This window comes from Anomaloglossus baeobatrachus, chromosome 10, assembly GCF_048569485.1.
Source record: "Anomaloglossus baeobatrachus isolate aAnoBae1 chromosome 10, aAnoBae1.hap1, whole genome shotgun sequence".
NCBI lineage: Eukaryota > Metazoa > Chordata > Amphibia > Anura > Aromobatidae > Anomaloglossus > Anomaloglossus baeobatrachus.
This window is the reverse complement of record NC_134362.1, coordinates 114,283,108-114,302,087: the sequence shown is the minus strand read 5'-3', so window position 1 is coordinate 114,302,087 and position 18,980 is coordinate 114,283,108. Positions and strand designations below refer to the sequence as shown.

Sequence of the window (18,980 nt, the reverse complement as noted above, 5' to 3'; positions counted from 1 at the left end):
GGAGTAGCTTCACGCAACCTGGTAATTCACCTGTGGAGGAAAGTCTCTTTATGAACTTTCCCCAAGAGCTCAGAGATCGAAGGCACCAACACAACGAGGGGGATAGGTCTTTCCAGCTTATGCGACCCACTGAAATCCCAAGTGTCAGCCATCGAGAGCACAGCTCCTCTATTTAACTATAGGGAGAGAGACCCTGACAGCTTCAGGCCAAGGGGTCACTCAGAAACGTCTAAACACAAGTGTATGGAGGCAGGCTCCGGACCACTAGCAATACTAACGGGAACGGATTCCCGGACGAGCTCCCCCGAGTGGCAGCGGCACCCAGAGACTTGGTTTACTCCTGTGTCAGAGTCTACTTAATATGAGGATGGGAGTTTCGGTCTAATAGAGCGCTATTAAATGGGCTGCCAGTTTTATAAAATGATTAACTTTAATATTAATATAAGCTCCTGTTATACAACGCGTTTCAGCAAATCCACTGTTGCTTTCCTCAGGTATAGCAGGAGCACTTTCCATACATTACAATTATAGATAAAAAAAACCCCACAAATAAAACATCTGGGTGTGCCACGGATTTTGTCATTAAGTCACTTAACCCTTTAGGAGCTAAAATCTTATAGTAAAACATTAAATAAAGGATATAATAAGAGCCTTATTGGATGAAAAGCTATTATATAAAAACATTAAATAAAACCATTAGATAAGATTACAATTAATATGTTTGAAATATTTAAAATATATGCATTTATGTAGACACTTATAATAAAATCTTTATGGTATAAGATATTTCCTATATTTTATATATATATATATATATATATATATACATATATATATATATATATATATGTATATATATATATATATATATATATATATATAAAAAAAATATAAATATATATATATATATATATATATATATATATATATATACATATTAGATATCAAGATGGGGGTAATAAATGGTTGGTGTAATGGTTAGTGTCATTTTACTGGGGCCCCTATTATGCATAGTATTATAATGTCTTGAGATGCTGTGCAGTGTGTAACCTATTTTTATATTATGTCGGTGATTATTGAGTCTTGAATGCATCTCCTGTATCGTCCGACCTACATACTGAATGCCACATGGGCACTCTATCAAGTAGACTACGTATGTGGATTGACAGTTCAATTTATGTTTTATTGTGAAGGTTTCTCCCGTGGTCCTAGAAGTGAAGGTCCTTGTCCCTTTTGTAATGACATGACAACAGAGGCATTTAGATGTTCGACATGGATAACTCCCCCATAGATTCTGGTTATCCACCCTGATTGTTAATGGTCTTTTAGATATATTGCTGGGTGCAACCATATTGCCTAAACTCTTATTTTTCTTATAAATAATAATAGGTCTATGGGGTAGGTGCACTGATAAAATGGGGTCACCCCTTAGTATAAACCAATATTTGTTTAATATCTTTTCAATAAGCGTTCTCGGTTGACAAAAGGTGGTAACCAAACTCAATATTGTTAGTTTCATTTTTCCATCATTTTCTGTGGTGTTTCTGATTTTGGTACCCGGTAGGGAGCCTGTTATATGGGACGGATGCCTTGAGTGTCCACATGATGTTGGGTTACTGTGGTTCGACGTGGTCGGGATGAGAAAGCAGCCTGTCTCTGATGGAGCACTCCCAGCATTTGTTTTTTCTGTAAAGAATCTAAGTGATCTCTCAGAGGAACCTGTTCCACAGTGGATGGGGCTCTGGCTGCTTCAACAAGATCAGGTAATGGGTCCTCATCCTCCTGACCATCTTCTGAAGCCAGCCGACAGCTTGCTATCATAGGTAATGTCCGATCATGGTACTCCTTAATCATATTCACATGGACAGTCTTTTGTCTTAGACCCTGATCATCTAGAGCAAGAAGGTAATTGGTGTCGTTTAGTTTTCTGAGAACGCCGAAGGGACCCTCCCATGTTGTCTGGAGTTTATTTTGCCGATGGGGAACAATCATTAAGACTTGTTGTCCCTCTACAAATTCTCAATAGCATGCTTTGCGGTCATACCATGTCTTCTGTCTGGTTTGAGCCATCCGCACATGATCCTGAGTAGAGATGAGCAAACCGGTCGCGGTTCGGCTCGAGCTTGGTTCGGCGAACGGAGGTATCGTTCGAGTTCGGTTTGGTGAACCGGTTCGGCGAACCACTCGAACCCCATAGGAAACAATGGGAGGCAATCACAAACACATAAAAACACATTATAAATGTACACATACAGTTAATAAATATTGCCATCCCCGCGATCCGTCCTGCACTCTGTCTCCTGCCGCTATTCCATCCGATGATCGTTGAATCCTCCCGGTAACCAGTACTGCCAGCAGTGATGACAGGACCTATCGTGACGTCAAAATAGCCATGTGACCAGTCACGTGTCTGTTATCTCATTGGCTACAGACTGGTCACATGACTATGACGAGTCATGTAGGACCTGCTAGTGCATCTCTCCAGTACGCGGTGATCGTTTGTGTATCGCCGAGTACCGGGCACATGCTCTGGCACGCGGTCGGGTTCCAGGGTCTGCTTCCCCATTCCGTTATAAACCGGCTGCCACAGCCGGTCGATAACGGAGATCACCGTTGCTATAGCAATGCACCTGTCAGTGGTGACGTCACCGCTCACAAGCAGCAGCTCCTTCTCACTCCCGGAGGGAGAACACTGCACGGGGAATAGCACCGCCTTCTTCCTATGCAGCGCTGCATGTGTTGAAGGAGAAATACAGAAGACCATGGATCGTGGAGGGCTGAGAGTGAGTAATAAACATGGAGTCTCTAATGTGTCTGTGTATTTATTTCTGTTAAAGTATTTTTTCTCTGTGTGGTGTCTTTTTTTAACCCTTTATTGGAGATTCTTAATGGCCGGGTCAAACTTGCCTGACATTAAGAATCTCTGGCTTAATACTAGCAAGTAAAACAAAGCCAGAATTAACCCTTATTACCCAGCAAGCCACCGTCACCAGGGCTGTTGGAAGAGTTGGATACTATGCCAGATGATGGCGCTTCTATGAATGCGCCATTTTCTGGGGCGGCTGCGGATTGCAATTCGCAGCAGAGGGGCCCAGAAAGGTCGGGCTATCCTGTGCTGTGGATTCCAATCTCCAGCTGCCTAGCTGTTCCTGGCTGGACACAAAAATATGGCGAAGCCCACGTCATTTGTTTTTTAATTATTTCATGAAATAAGTGAAATAATTAAAAAAAGGGCTTCCCTATATTTTTAGTTCCCAGTCGGGTACAAATAGGCAGCTGGGGGTTGGGGGAAGCCCGTAGCTGCCTGCTGTACCTGGCTAGCATACAAAAATATGGCGACGCCCACGTCACTTTTTTGGTGAGCAAAAAACTCCTGCATACAGTCCTGGATGGAGTATGCTGAGCCTTGTATTTCTGCAGCTGCTGTCTGCTCTCCTGCATACACTAGTGAATGGAGCATTGTGAGCCTTGCCGTTCTGCAGCTGCTGTCTGCTCTCCTGCATACACTAGTGAATTGAGCATGCTGAGCCTTGTCGTTCTGCAGCTGCTGTCTGCTCTCCTCCATACAGACAGACAGCAGCTGCAGAACTACAAGGCTCAGCATACTCCATCCAGGACTGAGTTTTTTGCCCCCTAAAAAAAAGACGTGGGCTTCGCCATATTTTTGTATGCTAGCCAGGTACAGCAGGCAGCTACGGGCTGCCCCCAACCCCCAGCTGTCTATTTGTACCCGGCTGGGAACCAAAAATATAGGGAAGCCCTTTTTTATTATTTCATGAATTTCATGAAATAATTAGAAAACAAATGACGTGGGCTTCGCCATATTTTTGTGTCCAGCCAGGTACAACTAGGCAGCTGGGGATTGGAATCCGCAGCACTGGTTGGCCTGAGCTTTCTGGCCCCTCTGCTGCGAATTCCAATCCGCAGCAGCCCCAGAAAATGGTGCTTTCATAGAAGCGCCATCTTCTGGCGCTGTATCCAACTCTTCCAGCTGCCCTGGTGACGGGCGGTTCGCTGGGTAATAATGGGGTTAGGGCTAGTTGTATATTATCAACTGAAATCATTATTACCCAGCAAGCCACCGACATCAGGGCAGCTGGAAGAGTTGGATACAGCGGCAGATGATGGCGCTTCTATGAGAGCGCTATTTTCTGGGGCGGCTGCGGACTGCAATTCGCAGAAGAGGGAGCCCAGAAACCTAGGGCCAACCTGTGCTGTGGATTCCAATCCCCAGCTGCCTAGTTGTACCCGGCTGGACACAAAAATGGGGCGAAGCTCACGTCGGTTTTTTTTTAATTATTTCATGAAATTCATGAAATAATTAAAAAAAGGGCTTCCTTATATTTTTAGTTCACAGCCAGGTACAAATAGGCAGCTGGGGGTTGGGGGCAGCCCATACCTGCCTGCTGTACCTGGCTAGCATACAAAAATATGGCGAATCACACGTCATTTTTTTTTTTTTTTTAGTTTTTTGGGAAAAAAAATTAAAAATGCTTCCCTGGATTTTCCATTGCCAGTGAAGGTAACACCAAGCAGTGAGGGTTAGCAGCCAGTAGCTGCTTGGATTACCCTTATCTAGTAATACAAAAAATGCAGCGGAAGCCCATATATATATTTTTTTATTATTTATTTAAATAACTAAAAAAAAATGGGCTTCCCTGTATTTTGATTGCCTGACATTACAGTGCTGTAAAAATAAATCATTAAAAAAATGACGTAGCGCCCCGCGGTATTTTTGATTCTCAGTGCAGTTAAAGCAGACAGCTACGGGTTGCCACCCCCATCTGCCTGGCGTTACCTTGGCTGGCAATCAAAATACAGGGAAGCCCATTAATTCTTTTTATTTAAAAAAATAGTTAAAAAAAAAATGACGTGGGGTCCCACCATTTTTGATAGCCAGCTAGGGTAAAGCAGACTGCTGTAGCCTGAAAACCACAGCTGGCAGCTTTACCGTGGTTGGGGATCCAATGTGGAGGTCACCCCAGGCTCTTTTTTATAAATTTTATAAATAATTATAATTACAAAAATAGTAGGGTCCCCCCCAAATTGGATCACCAGCCAAGGTAAAGCGGACATCTGTGGTCTGGTATTCTCAGGGTGGAAAGGTCCATAGTTATTGGTCCTTCACAGCCTAAAAATAGCAGGCCGCAGGCGCCCCAGAAGTGGCGCATCCACTAGATGCATCAATCCTGGCACTTCACCCCAGCTCATCCCGTGCCCTGGTGCAGTGGCAAACGGGGTAATAAATGGGGTTGATACTAGCTGTAAGGTCACCTGACATCAAGCCCAGCAGTTTGTAATGTCATGGCGTCAGATACCCGACATAACAAATTGTCAGTTCTAACAAAAAAAATAGACAAAAAACAATGTATTTGAAAAAACACTCCCCAAAACATTCCCTCTTTCACCAATTTATTGTAAGGAAAAAAAATAAGGGGGTCCCACGATGACTCTGGACCGTCTAGAATATGGGGGGACACGCTCAGGGAACATATCCCCCATTTTCTAGGAGTGCAGACCCTATGTGTGAGAAGTTTGGGTGCAATGAATCTGCACCCACTCTCCCTGGGTCCACAGCAGCAGAGTCCATGTCGTAAGTGTTGCTACCAAAGCTGCAATGCCCTGCTCATGAGGTAAGGGCTTGCCTAATCAGGAGAACTATTCTACATTTCCAAATATTGGTATTTGCTGATATTATTGCTATTCCACCTACTATATATTGGGGATAGGATCTTGGAGATGGAATACCCCTTTAAGTCCAGTTATCCAGCTGAATGAATACTAAACAACAGAGCTCGCTATTTAGACATGTTTTCTTGTGGCGTATAATGGACTTTCATGTTTGGTAGTCGTTCAGCAGGGCAACTATAAAATTAAATACCTCCATTTGGAAATGTAGTATAGCTCTCCTGATCAACTATGTTCCTTACCTCATGAGCAGGGCATTGCAGTAGCTTACAGATGCATGGTTACCGCCACTCACTGTGTCTGAACACAGGAAGCTGAGCTGACAGCCGCTCTGTGCATTTGGCAGCGTCTATTGTGAAGGAGGGGCCGTGGGGGATCAACGCTGCACAGGTACCATGGGACACCGGGGAACACCGATGGGTTTATTGGGTTTTTCTTGTTTTTTTGGGGGGTTTTTTGGGTTTTTGCACCCGGTTCGGACATAGAGTGGAGTTCCAAACGTTGTTTCTTGTTTGTTGGTGGTTTTTCGTTTGTGAGCCCTCCCCATGCACACCTATTGCCAATCCACATCGTATATATAGTTTAACCTAAGTCCAATTACTATACACACTTCAGTTACACTGAACCAACACTACTTGGTACCGTTTTACTGGCCAAGAAAGAAGTGAATCAATATGATTTTCTATCAATTATTTATTTTATTATCAATAATTCAAAACATTATAATATCAAAACAAGAGAGCCGCCAGGGGGACACATGGTTCCAGAATATAAATGAATAAACATCCTGCTCTTTATGTCACTATATAGTGTCCGTACTGTATATAGTGATAACAATATTGAATATCGAATATTGGATTTATACCGTCACCTATTTTGTTATCATGCTGTGCTGCAAACTATAGGCAAGATAAACATCCTACTCGTCATGGCACTGTACAATATCCACACCCCATGTAGGGATATCAATGTTGAATACTAAATCATACCATTAACCATTCTGCTGCCGTGCTGCGTCTCACAAAACGGGACATAAGGTCTATTTGTTATTATGACTACTTAAACAGTGGATATAATTTCAAATTCCGGGAGAGTATATAAGTCCCTTTATCCACTATTCCACCAAAAGATTTTTTTCTCTAGGCCCTATGAATATTCCCATCATATAAAACACACCACGGCAAACGGAATAGGTTCCATCTAATCAAATAGGCATGAACACAGCACCAATCATTAAATGTTAGATTGCAAACAGTTGTTACTATAGGTGAACATCCTACTCACTTTGGCACTACACAGCATCAATACCATGTATAGGCATGTCAATATTAAGTTTTACCATTAGATACAACACAGCACCGATCATTAGATATAGATTACAAACAGTTGTTACCGTCAGAAGCAGCGTTTACTTACATTAAACAATATGTTGTCTGGCCATGCGCCCCTCCACCCTTAACGCACGTTTCGCCTCAAGCTTTGTCAAAAGAGGGCGTGTCTAGGTGGGGAAACCTCCGTGCTTATATATTAACATCCCCCCAATTAAGGGTGGGTTAATGGTTTTAAGTGTTTAGTGGTAGTAATGGATTTTAATTTTCATTTTGATTCATCCCAGCCAAGGTATTGATGCCAATTGTTGTACCTGATTTCGATGATGGAGGCAGGATGACATATATGTGGATCCTTGATATATTGGATGCAGTGTGAGATGCTACAACTATGGATCCAAGAAGAAAACAGAAGAAGTATCCAGTGAGGATGTATGCTGCATATGGATCGGGAATGATTAGTGACTAATATATATTCTTGATGTCTGTCCTGATATATGTGAATAAAAGATTTTATGATAATTGCTTTGGGGGACTACCGATGCAGTACTGATGGCTCCCCAGATTTAGTGGGGGTCAATATCAGGTCTGTATCGATTATCCTCACGTGATATGGTAGAATGTGGGTGGGCATCTGAACATCCTAGTATATGCATAATTGCTATATAGTATTTACTATATGGGTGAGCACTTGTGATATTTATAGTATGGCATTTTGCATTTGTATTTGGGTGTTTTTTGGTATATGCACGCTTTCTATTCTGTATACAGATGTATGTGGGGAGCGCCGATGCAGATCTGATGGTTTTCCGGATATGGGATATGTAACATCGGCTGTCCCCTTATAGTATAATGAAATGTAATAATATAATATGTTTGCATATGTCTGTATCCCTGTTTGAATACATGCACGCCTCACCCTCTCTTTCTTTCTGTTTATATGTGAATGTTATGTCTAGATGCGGCATCACTACTGGTTGTGCGCATGCTCTGTTGTCCGGCTCCTTAGACTTCCGAACGCATGCGCAGTGAGTACCCAAGAACGTGATGACATTTGCGGGTCGGCGCGCGCAGTCCGGAAGTCTGTGTATAATGAGGAGGCGGCGACATCGTCATGCGCCGGCATATACCGGAAGTAGATCACGCTACGTAATGATGACGGTACAACGAGGCACAATCATTGGGGGGATGTTAATATATAAGCACGGAAGTTTCCCCACCTAGACACGCCCTCTTTTGACAAAGCTTGAGGCGAAACATGCGTTAAGGGTGGAGGGGCGCATGGCCAGACAACATATTGTTTAATGTAAGTAAACGCTGCTTCTGACGGTAACAACTGTTTGTAATCTATATCTAATGATCGGTGCTGTGTTGTATCTAATGGTAAAACTTAATATTGACATGCCTATACATGGTATTGATGCTGTGTAGTGCCAAAGTGAGTAGGATGTTCACCTATAGTAACAACTGTTTGCAATCTAACATTTAATGATTGGTGCTGTGTTCATGCCTATTTGATTAGATGGAACCTATTCCGTTTGCCGTGGTGTGTTTTATATGATGGGAATATTCATAGGGCCTAGAGAAAAAAATCTTTTGGTGGAATAGTGGATAAAGGGACTTATATACTCTCCCGGAATTTGAAATTATATCCACTGTTTAAGTAGTCATAATAACAAATAGACCTTATGTCCCGTTTTGTGAGACGCAGCACGGCAGCAGAATGGTTAATGGTATGATTTAGTATTCAACATTGATATCCCTACATGGGGTGTGGATATTGTACAGTGCCATGACGAGTAGGATGTTTATCTTGCCTATAGTTTGCAGCACAGCATGATAACAAAATAGGTGACGGTATAAATCCAATATTCGATATTCAATATTGTTATCACTATATACAGTACGGACACTATATAGTGACATAAAGAGCAGGATGTTTATTCATTTATATTCTGGAACCATGTGTCCCCCTGGCGGCTCTCTTGTTTTGATATTATAATGTTTTGAATTATTGATAATAAAATAAATAATTGATAGAAAATCATATTGATTCACTTCTTTCTTGGCCAGTAAAACGGTACCAAGTAGTGTTGGTTCAGTGTAACTGAAGTGTGTATAGTAATTGGACTTAGGTTAAACTAATTATTGTTTCTGTTTTAAAAAACAGTGTGTCCAAAGTTTTCATTATAATGGATTTTAAGGCCAAAGAGACACTTTGGCTATCCAAGGCGACTGAATTATTTAAACAGGGAGCCCCTTCTGTCAGCATGGAAAAAACCGCAGACAATAAGGAGTGTATGAGACAACATAAGAATTTGCTGCATAAAAAAGTTAAATTATGGTGGAACAAAACGTCATTAACCAACTATCATTCCCAGAAAATTATTCCACGGGGTCTCAGGATACAGGTGAATCCGTCATTTGATTTGCATAATGAGACTCTGATTGAGAGATGGAAAAAGGCTGCTGAAACCTGCTCCCTGGAATTTATCCAGATAATTATTGACAACAATCTCCTATCGTTGAAAAAGATCGATGAGGAGATAGAGGTTCTGATGGAATCGATTAAAAAAGATATGGCTCTTGACCAACTCAACAAATATATGAATGAAGTGGAAAAAGAACTTGATAAATGGGAGCAGGAGATAAGCCAAAATAAAATGAAAAAATATCAAAGAGATCTAGGTGACTTTGAGAACAACAAAATTTACAAGTGGCAACTAAAAGGGAATATGCCACAAAAAGTAAGATCACAGAAAAACCAATCTGGGAATGATGGCGGTAATATATCTGTATCAGACAGTTATGCATCCTCCAGCGATATGGAGGATGGTGGTGATATCTTTCAGAGAACACGGGCCAGAAATAGAGGTGGAAACAAGTACCATGAGATCTTCAAGAACCCTAATGACCAACATAAGAAAAAAGATCAATATAAGGTAATTAACCTTTCTAAACATAATTTAACTAGGATACAGTTGGATGTTTTGGAAAGAGGTCTTACCTTTTCTCCCTCTCAGCCTCTGGACAAATTTGTTGCTGTAAAAGATATACACCTATTTTCACGGAAGTTAATTCTCCGCCGCTTACATTCTAAATCTAGCGGGGGTGAAGCATTCAATACAGAGGCTGAGAGGGAAGCTTTAGAAGCATTGGAATCTCTGGCCTCAGAGAGTGAGGTTGGTACTGTTAAATTTCCGATACATTTGTGGGGTAAGTCTAAGAGTTTTCCTCCTCTTTCCTTATCTCCAGCGGTGGAAATATTCACCAAACTTGTCATCAATGACATTGAGCAGATGCCTCTAAAGAATTTTTCATTAAAATCCAATTTGACATCTGAAGAAAGGAAGGCGTTGAAGGACCTGGGCCAGCTACGAGGGGTTTTATTTAAACCCGCAGATAAAGGCGGTAATCTCGTAGTTTGGCCCAGGGACCTTTATGAGAAACAGGCATATAGTTTGCTGAATGACACCAAGTACTATAGGACTTTACCTAATAATCCCACGACTCAATACCAGGGCAAATTGGTTGACATCTTAGAAAAAGCCTTTGATGAGGGTTTGATACCAAAAAAATTTTTGGAGGCTGTCAAGAAACTACATCCACGTTTACCCACCATGTATCTTATTCCCAAGATACACAAGAACCCGAATGACCCACCGGGAAGACCAATTATATCAGGCAATGGTAGCCTTTGTGAACTGGTCTCCGTCACCATTGATCATTTCCTCAAGCCCATTGTGGCCACTCTGCCTTCATATATAAAGGATACCACCTCGGCTCTTCAGAGGATTGGTAATTTACATGCAGAGGAGGGAATGATCATGGTGACGGCCGATGTCGAATCGTTGTACACCTCGATTCGACATAAGGACGGCCTTAAAGCAGTAGAGTGGTTTCTTTATACGAGCAGTCTTGACGCATCCACTGCTGAACTACTTCTGACACTGCTGGAGTTTGTTTTATGTCATAATTTTTTTACATTTAATAAAAAAGTTTTTTTGCAGCTACAAGGTACTGCGATGGGGGCCTCATGTGCCCCCTCGTATGCTAATTTATTTTTGGGCTTTTGGGAGAGACAAATTTTTTTGGGTGATGATTTGCCAGCGGTGTCGAAGGTTCAGGAGTGGATGCGTTACATAGACGACGTGTGGTTCTTGTGGAGGGGCACTAGCCAGGAGTTGGACAGATTCATGGTGGGTTTGAATACGAATGAGCTAAATATCAAACTGACTTACAAATGGGGAATTCAGTTGGAGTTTCTTGACATCCTGATTAGTATCAGCGGAAATGGAGACATTACCACAGACATGTACCGCAAACCTACGGCTACAAACTCCCTGCTTCATGCGTCCTCATCACATCTGCCCGCAACCATACGGAGCATACCCGGGGGCCAATTTTTAAGAGCCAGAAGATTGTGTTCCACGATGGATAACTTCAAAAAGCAGGCGGGGGACATAGCACGTAGGTTTGCGGAACGTGGGTACAGCCATCGCAACATCAAAAGTGGGTATGGGAAGGCTCTTAGAAGTAATAGAGAGGAGTTGTTATACGGTAGCCGTGTTCAAAACAAAAACAAAAACAAAATTGCAGAGGGTACAACTCGTATCATCACAACATATAACTCAAGATGGTGCGAACTTAAATCTATTATAAACAAACACTGGAATGTGCTTATGATGGATCCCATTTTGAAAAAGGAGTTGTCAGAGACACCACAGATGGTGGCAAGACGGTCGCGTAATTTACGCGACATTCTTGTCCACAGCCATTACAAAACTGATCTGGATAAAAAATCTTTCATAGGTGGCCCTCTGTATGGGTTCTATCCGTGTGGCCTGTGTAAGGCGTGCGGCAATTGTGTGAAGACTAAGACCTTTAAAAATCATGACGGATCTAGAACGTATGAAATACGGAAGACTTTGAATTGTTCATCGAGTGGTATTATATATCAGGCTGAATGTCCGTGTGCGAAGATTTATATAGGTTTAACTATACGAGAATTCAAAGTGCGAGCCCTTGAACATCTGAAGGACATTCGCAATGCACAGACAGCCAAAGATGTATCCACTCTGAAAACTTTGCCGCGCCACTTTCACAGGTTTCACGGATGCAGCCCCAGAGGGCTAAAATTTCGAGTAATTGATCAGGTCAGTTTGGGTCCGAGGGGTGGTGATTTAGGCCTTGCCTTAGCAAGGCTTGAATGTAAATGGATATATCGGTTGGGTTCCATGGCCCCACAAGGACTAAACGAAAGTAATGGTTTTAGTTCATTCCTGTAATGGATGATTCCGTCATTTGACTGCCACGTCTATGACAATGAGGGTGATAGCCAGTTGGAGGTTTAAATAGAAAAATATGGGTAGGAGGTTGTCTCATCTACTTTCGGGTGCAATATAGGCACAGGTATAGATATATTGCAGTTTTGGAAACCATAAACAGCAAAAAATTTTGGAAGGTTTAGTTGTCTAGCCATATTGGTTAAATGAAGTATGAATAGTCCGGTTGTCTTCGGTGGTTTTTAAGGGTGGGTTAATGGTTTTAAGTGTTTAGTGGTAGTAATGGATTTTAATTTTCATTTTGATTCATCCCAGCCAAGGTATTGATGCCAATTGTTGTACCTGATTTCGATGATGGAGGCAGGATGACATATATGTGGATCCTTGATATATTGGATGCAGTGTGAGATGCTACAACTATGGATCCAAGAAGAAAACAGAAGAAGTATCCAGTGAGGATGTATGCTGCATATGGATCGGGAATGATTAGTGACTAATATATATTCTTGATGTCTGTCCTGATATATGTGAATAAAAGATTTTATGATAATTGCTTTGGGGGACTACCGATGCAGTACTGATGGCTCCCCAGATTTAGTGGGGGTCAATATCAGGTCTGTATCGATTATCCTCACGTGATATGGTAGAATGTGGGTGGGCATCTGAACATCCTAGTATATGCATAATTGCTATATAGTATTTACTATATGGGTGAGCACTTGTGATATTTATAGTATGGCATTTTGCATTTGTATTTGGGTGTTTTTTGGTATATGCACGCTTTCTATTCTGTATACAGATGTATGTGGGGAGCGCCGATGCAGATCTGATGGTTTTCCGGATATGGGATATGTAACATCGGCTGTCCCCTTATAGTATAATGAAATGTAATAATATAATATGTTTGCATATGTCTGTATCCCTGTTTGAATGCATGCACGCCTCACCCTCTCTTTCTTTCTGTTTATATGTGAATGTTATGTCTAGATGCGGCATCACTACTGGTTGTGCGCATGCTCTGTTGTCCGGCTCCTTAGACTTCCGAACGCATGCGCAGTGAGTACCCAAGAACGTGATGACGTTTGCGGGTCGGCGCGCGCAGTCCGGAAGTCTGTGTATAATGAGGAGGCGGCGACATCGTCATGCGCCGGCATATACCGGAAGTAGATCACGCTACGTAATGATGACGGTACAACGAGGCACAATCATTGGGGGGATGTTAATATATAAGCACGGAAGTTTCCCCACCTAGACACGCCCTCTTTTGACAAAGCTTGAGGCGAAACGTGCGTTAAGGGTGGAGGGGCGCATGGCCAGACAACATATTGTTTAATGTAAGTAAACGCTGCTTCTGACGGTAACAACTGTTTGTAATCTATATCTAATGATCGGTGCTGTGTTGTATCTAATGGTAAAACTTAATATTGACATGCCTATACATGGTATTGATGCTGTGTAGTGCCAAAGTGAGTAGGATGTTCACCTATAGTAACAACTGTTTGCAATCTAACATTTAATGATTGGTGCTGTGTTCATGCCTATTTGATTAGATGGAACCTATTCCGTTTGCCGTGGTGTGTTTTATATGATGGGAATATTCATAGGGCCTAGAGAAAAAAATCTTTTGGTGGAATAGTGGATAAAGGGACTTATATACTCTCCCGGAATTTGAAATTATATCCACTGTTTAAGTAGTCATAATAACAAATAGACCTTATGTCCCGTTTTGTGAGACGCAGCACGGCAGCAGAATGGTTAATGGTATGATTTAGTATTCAACATTGATATCCCTACATGGGGTGTGGATATTGTACAGTGCCATGACGAGTAGGATGTTTATCTTGCCTATAGTTTGCAGCACAGCATGATAACAAAATAGGTGACGGTATAAATCCAATATTCGATATTCAATATTGTTATCACTATATACAGTACGGACACTATATAGTGACATAAAGAGCAGGATGTTTATTCATTTATATTCTGGAACCATGTGTCCCCCTGGCGGCTCTCTTGTTTTGATATTATAATGTTTTGAATTATTGATAATAAAATAAATAATTGATAGAAAATCATATTGATTCACTTCTTTCTTGGCCAGTAAAACGGTACCAAGTAGTGTTGGTTCACATCGTATATATAGCCTAGGTCTCAGGTTCCCTATTGCATTGATCAATTCAGTAGCTGGGTTTCTCTTTATTCGTATATTCGTGGCGGTGGTGCGGGTTCCATTTTTCGCATTTCATTCTTGCATATGGCTATTGAATTTTTCATGTCAGTATTCACACAGCAGTTTCTGCTATTCCATGTATTCCCCTTGCATGGTCACTGGTGTGCATGCCTTATCTCCCCATGGTGATGTTTTTTTTTTGGGGGGGGTTTTTTGGGGTTTTTTTTGGGAGTTTTTTGGGGGTTTTTTGGGTTTTTTTGGGGGTTTTTGCACCCGGTTCGGACATAGAGTGGAGTTCCAAATGTTGTTTCTTGTTTGTTGGTGGTTTTTCGTTTGTGAGCCCTCCCCATGCACACCTATTGCCAATCCACATCGTATATATAGCCTGGGTCTCAGCTTCCCATACACGGTAAGTTTTTTAACTGCATGAGAGGACACACAGGCTAGGGACCCCGGCGTGGAGAGATGCTTTGGCGTAGTGTTGGGGCTCTATTGCATTGATCAATTCAGTAGCTGGGTTTCTCATTATTCGTATATTCGTGGCGGTGGTGCGGGTTCCATTTTTCGCATTTCATTCTTGCATATGGCTATTGAATTTTTCATGTCAGTATTCACACAGCAGTTTCTGCTATTCCATGTATTCCCCTTGCATGGTCACTGGTGTGCATGCCTTATCTCCCCATGGTGGGGTTTATTGGGGGTGACCTGGCAGGGCCTGGGGAGGAGTTTTCTGTCGCATGTGTCATGGCACATGCGACAGAAATTAGAGGAGTAGGGTGAATGTCGCCAGCCATCTTGGATTTCCAAGAGGGGGTCGGGGGGCACTTTGGTGACAGCGGGGGACCGGAGGGGAGCGGGGAGTAGATTTATCTCCCATCTGACATGTTTGTTCATGCCAAATGGGAGATAAATAAATTTCTACCGGCGCTGTCATTTACTGTAACGTGATCATCGGTATACGGTGTATACCGGTGATCACGTGAGCGGGGACTGGAAAAACCGGCCTGAATCATGATCTTCAGGGTCTCAGCTACCCCTGAAACCCCGGGGATTTCCAGACGCTGGGGGGCACTATTCACTTATTTATGCCTGCTGTTTATAAACGGCAGATCAGAATAAGGCTACATTCACACGACCGATCTGTTTTTGCGGTCCTCAAAAAACGGTCCTTTTTTTTCACGGGTGCATCCGTGTGGCATCCGTTTCCGTTCCGTATACGGTTCGTATGTCATCCGTTTGTCATCCGTGTGCCTTCTGTTTGTTTTTTTTTGCGTACTGCAAAAAAACTGAAGGATGGAAAATACATAAATTTACCCAGGATCCATAGCTTCAACCTACATGTTCACTCCAGTGCCATTTTCTACTTCTTTTCACAGCGTAGAGTGCTCTGGTGATTTTCCTGTGCCTGTACACTTCATATCAGTCTTTTCTGTCATTATAATGGCAGAAAGACACATAATGTCCCACTCTCCTGCATTTTGTAATTTTGCACCCTTTGGTGCCTTTTTTGTGGCACTATGGGGTGCTTAGCCTTGTATTTACCCAAAAAAATAAATAAATTTTAAAAAAAAAATGACGTGGGGTTCCCACTATTTTTGTAGCCAGCTAGGGTAAAGAAGACGGCTGCAGCCTGCAGACCACAGTTGGCAGCTTCACCTTGGCTGGTAATCTAAAACTGAGGGCACCCCACGCTGTTATTTTAAATGAAATAAATAATTTTAAAAAAAAACACGTGGGGGTCCCCCGAAAATTGGGGCCAAAGTAAAGCGGACAGCTGGGGTCTGTTATTCTCAGACTAGGGAGGTCCATAGTTATTGAACTCTCCCCAGCCTAAAAATAGCAGGCCGCAGCCGCCCCAGAAGTGGAGCATCCATTAGACGTGCCAATCCTGGTGCTTCGCCCCAGCTCATCCAGTGCCCTGGTGCGGTGGCAAACGGGGTAATATATGGGGTTAATACCAGATGTGTAATGTCACCTGGCATCAAGCCCTGGGGTTTGTGAGGTCAGGCTTCTATCAGATACCCGACATCACCAACCCAGTCAGTAATAAAAAAAAATAGAGGACAAACATTCTTATTTGAAAAAACACTGCTCAAAACATTCCCTATTTCACCAATTTATTAGAAAGAAAAACAAATCCAGGTCTGCTGTAATCCAAGCGGTTCCCGTGACGATCCATATCATAGTCACTGTCCCAGTCAAAGAAGAACAGAATGTTCCCCAGTGGCTGGGAGAGAAATGCAGTGACCTGAGCTAACATCAATAGGTCAGCCCAGGTCACTGCAGGGCATAACAAGTGCTGCTGTCAGGAGCAAGGTACATTACCTGTTGTGACAATCTCCTGCACTGCTGACAGCAGACCTGTCACTGACTTCAATGACCGCCGCCTTCACAGCCAAGTATCGCGGGAGCCTGTGACTAGAGATGAGCGAACCGGTCGTGGTTCGGCTCGAGTTCGGTTCGCCGAACGGAGGTCCCGTTCGAGTTTGGTTCGTCGAACGTTCGACGAACCGAACTCGAACTGCATAGGAAACAATGGCAGGCATTCACAAACACATAAAAACACCTAGAAAACACCTTCAAAGGTGTCCAAAAGGTGACAAACAACTCACAGCACAACACAAACACATGGGAAAGTGACAAGGACATATACTCATGCGAAAACAAAAGAGCTGGACAAGGAAAAAGAGGAGGACACACAGATATATGAGTTTATGCAAGGAAACGTCGATGCCATTACTGTGCAACTTGAGCCCTGCTCATTTTAGGCTTCCAATCTGGATAAATTGACTGAGCTTGCCACGTACACCTTGGGGATCTTGTCGTGTCCTGCAGCTAGCATTCTCTCGGAACCTGTCTTCAGTGCTGCTGGGGGTCTGCTGGCAGATAAGCACATGTGTCTGTCCACTGACAATGTGGACATGGCTCTCAGAGGACTTTTCTTCCCCTGGGTCAGCCAGGGGAGGCGAAAGGCACGCGTATTTTTGAGAGTGCTTCATGCAAAGCATCTTTTCCTTTTTCAAAAGGGGGGTCAACTGATGCCAGTCAAGTGGGGTGTGTGTGGCCCAATTAGTGGAAACGAGGGAGACTGTGGTTGGAGTCCCCTCGCTTTTGAAAAAAAACCAAGATGAACAAGTCATGGCTCTCAGAGGACTTTTCTTCCCCTGAGTCATCCAGGGGACATGAAAGGCATGCGTATTTTTGAGAGTGCTTCATGCAAAGCATCTTTTTCATTTTGAAAAGGGGGATCAAGTGATGCCAGTCAAGTGGGGTGTGTGTGGCCCAATTAGCGGAAACGAGGGAGACTGTGGTTGGAGTCCCCTCGCTTTTGAAAAAAAACCAAGATGAACAAGTCATGGCTCTCAGAGGACTTTTCTTCCCCTGGGTCATCCAGGGGACGTGAAAGGCACGCGTATTTTTGAGAGTGCTTCATGCAAAGCATCTTTTTCATTTTGAAAAAGGGGGATCAAGTGATGCCAGTCAAGTGAGGTGTGTGTGGCCCAATTAGTGGAAACAAGGGAGACTGTGGTTGGAGTCCCCTCGCTTTTCAAAAAAGAACCAAGATGAACAAGTCATGGCTCTCAGAGGACTTTTTTTCCTCTGGGTCATCCAGGGGACGTGAAAGGCACGCGTATTTTTGAGAGTGCTTCATGCAAAGCATCTTTTTCATTTTGAAAAGGGGGGTCAAGTGATGCCAGTCAAGTGGGGTGTGTGTGGCCCAATTAGTGGAAACGAGGGAGACTGTGGTTGGAGTCCCCTCGCTTTTGAAAAAAGAACCAAGATGAACAAGTCATGGCTCTCAGAGGACTTTTCTTCCTCTGGGTCATCTAGGGGACGTGAAAGGCATGCGTATTTTTGAGAGTGCTTCATGCAAAGCATCTTTTTCATTTTGAAAAAGGGGATCAAGTGATGCCAGTCAAGTGGGGTGTGTGTGGCCCAATTAGTGGAAACGAGGGAGACTGTGGTTGGAGTCCCCTCGCTGTGTTTTACATGATTTTCGAAGGGCATGACATGACTAAGAGGTTGAGTTTCATCATCTGCAACTTGTTGGCAACAGAAAGGCTGCCTTTACACCCTTTTGAGACCGAGGATTTTCGAAACCTTATGCCCATTGCAGTGCCCCAAGAGCCGATGGCCAGTCGTCACTCCTTCTCCAAGAAAGGCATGCCCGCGCTACCACAGCAGGTTGCACACAACCTCACCGATTCCTTGAGAAACTCTGTGTGTGACAGGGTGCATTTCACCACAGATATTTGGACCAGTAAGCATGGACAGGGGAGTTACATGTTGCTGACTGGGCACTGGGTAACTATGGTGAGAGATGGAGAAGGGTTTGCTGTCCCCACGACTTGTGTGATAATCCTTCCTCTGTATGTACAAGTTCCTCCACTGCTTCTGCCTCCTCAACCTCGTGTGGGTCCTCCACCTCGGCCCAAACCCTGTGTGGTCAGTCCACCCTTCCTTGTAACTGCGCCCAAGGAATCCCACACACCTCCTTACTATGCTGGC

The 18,980-nt window shown here is 43.1% G+C and overlaps 1 protein-coding gene across 1 annotated transcript in view; it reads right to left on the bottom strand.

The window, feature by feature from the left end:
* Window positions 1-18,980, bottom strand: part of KIAA1549L (KIAA1549 like) — a 1,247,838-nt gene that overhangs the window by 592,174 nt on the left and 636,684 nt on the right.